We start from the raw sequence: 5,024 nt of genomic DNA on the forward strand, positions 1-5,024 counted from the left end.
GAATATAGTTGACATTAGTCAGGGGTAGGTCTTCCAACTCAGACACAAACACCAAGAATTCTTTTTTCTTTTCTTTCCACAAAAAAATGGATCAGATCTTTAGAATGAGTAAGAGGGTGACAGTGTTCGGAAATACCTGGGAATTCTCTTGTGCTATTAGAAAATGAGACCAAAAAGATGATTTCAGTGATACACATTAAGACTTAAATAAACTGATGCTGAATGAAGGAAGCAGAACTAGAAGAATCATTTAGGCTATAGCATCAATATTATAAAAACAAGCCATTCTGAAAGATTTAATTCCAATCAGTTTTTGATCAATGATGATTTCAAAGGACTGAAAAAGAAGGATGCTGTCTAGCTCAGGACAAAGATAATGGCCTATACAGAATAAGAAATGTGTGTGTTTTCTTAATTTTTAAAAACCCTTACCTTCCATCTTAGAATCAATACTGTGTGTTGGTTCCAAGTCAGAAGAATGGTAAGGGCTGGGCAATAGGGGTTTAAGTGACTTGCTTAGGGTCAAACAACTAGGAAGTGTCTGAGGCCAGATTTGAACCCAGGACCTCCTAGCTCTCAATCCACTAAACCACCAAGCTACTCTCTCCTTTCTTTCCTCCCTCCTTTCTTCTTTCCCAGCCTCCCAGGAGACCTGAAAAATCCTTACTAGCTGGGAAAGATTTTTTTTTTTTATTTTAAACCCTTAACTTCTGTGTATTGACTTATAGGTGGAAGAGTGGTAAGGGTAGGCAATGGGGGTCAAGTGACTTGCCCAGGGTCACACAGCTGGGAAGTGTCTGAGGCCAGATTTGAAACTAGGACCTCCTGTCTCTAGGCCTGGCTCTCAATCCACTGAGCTACCCAGCTGCTCCCTGGAAAGATTTTTTTTAATGGTATATGGGGGCAGCTAGATGGCTCAGCTGATAGAGCACCAGGCCTAGAGACAGGAGGTCAGTTCAAATGGCCTCAGACACTTCCTAACTATGTGACCTTGGACAAGTCATTTAACCTCTATTACCTAACTCTTACTATTCTTCTGCCTTGGAACTAATACTTAGTATCAGTTCTATGACAGAAAGTAAGGGTTTAAAAAGAAAGAAAGAAAAATGGTATATGGTCTTGATATATCTATGTGCTTTTATATATCTAATCTTCCCTCTCTGGGTGACATAGTCTTCAGCAATTATAATCTAAGTCTTTTTAAAACTGATATACCTAATGCATGCTCAGTTCACTGATGGAGAGAGTGATTTCATGTGTTCCAGTTCCAGCTGACTAGATAAGGCACATATTGTATAGACTAAGGAAAATGCACTGAAATAGACTCTAGAATTATCTTCACTAGCTTTATATGTAAATTCAACAAATTACTTAACTTCTCTATGTCTTGGTTTCTTTCATCAGCCATGTAGAATAATGACTGTCCTACCTACCTCATGAGCTTATCGTGGATGCTGAATGATAATGCAAAGAGAAAAAGAATCTTGAAAAGCTAAAATTGAATATGAATATGAATTGATGAAGAGTAAAAAGAACAGGAGCAACTAGGTGGCCCAGTGCATAGAGCCAGGCCTGGAGATGAGAGGTCCTGCGTTCAAATTTTACTTCAGACTTTTCTTAGCTATGTGACATCTGGACAAGTCATTTAATTTCAGTTGCCTATCCTTTATCATTCCTCTGTCTTGGAACTGATCGATTCTAAGACAAAAAAATAAAGGTTGAAAAAAGAGTGAACAGAATCAGAAAAAACAATTTTGAAAGATGAAAATTCTGATCAGTACAATGACCAGTTTTAGTTTCAGAGTTACATTTGATGATGGTAACTTGCTACCCATCCCTGGGTGAAGAGATAATGGGCTCAACATTCAAAATAAGATACAATTTCAGATAAAGCCAATTTGGAAATTTGTTTTGCTTGATGCATATGTTACAAAGTCTGGGTTGGTTGGTTAGTTGGGCCAAATGGAAATGGTGGGGGACAGGGATAGAGCAGCAAAAACAAAAGAGAGTCACTGAAGCATTTTTTTTTTAAATTCAGAGAACAGAATGAAAGCTAGAAAGAAAGAAATATAGATGGGAAGGACAGCTTTCAAAGTTATAGGCTGAAATTATTCCAAAAGTAAAAAAGAAAAGTAAGCTGTACATAATAGATGCCTGCATTTTCACATGCCATCTTTTTCTGTTCTACTATGTATATATAGAAATATCCATTTTGTTTTAGGTTTGTTGCATTCAGAATAAAAAATTGAAAAATTTTAAAGTTGTTAAGTGATGAGAAAAGGAGCTGGGAAAGAGACATGATTCATTAAAAAGTATGTGCCCATTTCTGCTTGGATTATGACGTAATGTAAATAAAGATAGATCAAGGGGAAGATCTGGTGATGAAATTTATTACTCACACTAAATCAGATTTACCAACACTGCCCAAGAAACCTAAAGTTTGGGGGATTGGATCATCTTGTGTTATATTGGGTCTCTCTCTACCAAGATAACAGTTCATATGTGCCCTGAGGGTAAACTTGGTTGTTGACTAACCAAGCAGCCCTCTAACCTTTGCCACTGAAGCTATTTAACCCCCACCTCTGTAAGTGGCCCAAACACAGGGACCAGTCTTGTTTTTAATCTGTAGCTCCCTGAAATCAGAACTTGTTGGCTCAACTTGTTCTGTTTAACTATAATCAATTGTTCCCCCTAGGGCTGATGGCTGAGTCCCCAGTGCCTACTGTTAGAGTTCCCAGATGTCCATCACTTCTATCCCTGGACCTTTCAGCATAAAATTCAATGACTTCTGCCAATTTTGCATGGATTTCTGCCAACCACCTATTATGCTCCTATGTTTTTTCACTTAGTTTGGATCTTAATAGTAACCTACTATGGAGGCAGCTGGGTGGTTCAGTGGTTTGAGAGCCAGGCTCAGAGCCAGGAGGTCCTGGGTTCAAATCTGGCCTCAGATACTAGCTGTATGACCCTGGGCAAGTCACTTAACCCTCATTGCCTAGCTCTTATCACTCTTCTGCCTTGGAACCAATCAATGCACAGTATTGATTCTAAGATGGAAGATAAGGTTTTAAAAAAAATAGTAACCTACCTATCTTTCTCCTTCTTCCCCCCAGTAAAATGATCTCTTGGTTTGGGACTCAACTATGGAATCTTCTATCTATATGCCCACTCTTTCCTGTTCCCTAAATATCTAATCCCTGGCTTTGTGACAGCATTCTAATATACATTTATGGCTTGACCTGAGCCTGAAGTTCAGTCTGGACTGGGTTTCTGGTTCTAATTTTCCTGGCCTACCCCACTGTCTCCAGTTCCGATACATGGTTACCTCTACATTTCTCCAAATACATATACTCTAATCCTTAGAAATTATCTGGTGGATTTGGGGGCAGTTGGGTGGCACAGTGGAGAGAGCTTGTTGAATTTGGAATCAAGGAGACTCATCCTCATAAATTCAAATCTGGCCTCAAACACTTCCTAACTGTGTGATCCAGGGTAAGGCATTTAACCCTATTTGCCTCAGTTTCTCAACTGTAAAAATGAGATGGAGAAGTAAATGACCAACCACTTCAATATCTTTGCCAAGGAAACCCCCAAATGGGGTCACCAAGAGTTAGGCACAACTGAAATGATTCAACAACAACAATCTATAGGATTTAGAGTTGAAGGGGCCTTAGAGCATGTCTAGCCCAATCCCCACTCTTCCCTTTGCTTACAGATAAGGAAACTGGGGCCTAGGGAAGTTTAGGAAAGAAAGGAGAAAAAGTTGTTGGGTTTTTTTTTTCATCAATTACATGTGATCACAAACTTCCACACAAGTTTTACTAAGTGATATGATAGAACTTATCACCCTCCCTCCTTTCCTTTCCCCTCCTGATGCTGGCAGGCAATTAGATCTGGGTTATACATGTATCATCTTGCAAAATATTTCCATATTGTTCATTTTTGTGAGTAATCTTATAAAACCAAAACCCCACAACATAAACCCAAATACTCATTGGAAAAAAAATCACATGCTTTCATCTGCAATCTGACTCCAACAGTTCTTTGAAAGAAAGGGTTTTAATCCAGATCATCTGACCCTAGCTCCAATATTTTTCCCAGTATACCCCAGACTCCCTTACCTCATAGGCTGTCATATTCTTTAGCCCAAGTAAGGGCCATATCTCAACACTATAAACTCTAGGTACATAATGGATACTGTCAACTTTGAGGAAAAGGAAGGAATAGGTCTAGCTTTAAGTGTAGGCCAACTGCTTCTGTGGTTTTATTTGAAGGGGAAAAAAGGAATTCTTTCACACTCCCCCCTCCCCACCAACGCCAGGAATTCCTTCCTTAGAGATTCTCCATTGGCTCCCCAGTCACTTCTCTTTAAAATGCAAACACCCCTGGGAGAGGGGGAAGCATTAAATCTCTCACACTTTACTGTGAATTAGTTTAGACTAGACAGGGCAAGGAGACTGGGGCATGCTCAGCAGTCCAGCCCGAAGGAAGGGAAGGAAAAGGGTAGTAAAGAGACACTTCAGCAATTTCACTGTTTTGCCCAAGCCCAGTGCAGCCCAGAGTGGTTTCCTCCTCCTGAGTTTCTTTCAGAGTATGGCTTTTCCAAACATGCCACCCAGGCCCTCTAATCCCTTTCTGAGACAGTTTGGATTGCCCTCAAAATAGAGGAGGCATGATTTAACCTCGATGTGAGGAGAGGAGGACAGGGCGAATTATCTATAAGTAAACTGGACACCAGGACCCTCTCAGAAAATAGAGCTCTTGTCTCTTCTCCCCACCTCAGAATGTTTACATGAAAACTTTCCTCCAAAACCTCCTTTTCCTCCTCGGCCCCCCTCGGTGGGTGACTTCATAAACATTCCCAAGAGCTCCAGCAAGCTTTCCTGTTATACTACGGGCACATTCCTCACCCACGTGGTTTCGATTTCCTATACAATATATGAAAAATTGACCATACATCATTTCCCATCCTTCCCCGTTTAGAAACACTCTCCATCACGGAATTTAATCGCTAGCCCTGCCAC

This window comes from Gracilinanus agilis, chromosome 3 (genome assembly GCF_016433145.1).
Source record: "Gracilinanus agilis isolate LMUSP501 chromosome 3, AgileGrace, whole genome shotgun sequence".
In the NCBI taxonomy this organism is placed as follows: Eukaryota; Metazoa; Chordata; class Mammalia; order Didelphimorphia; family Didelphidae; genus Gracilinanus; species Gracilinanus agilis.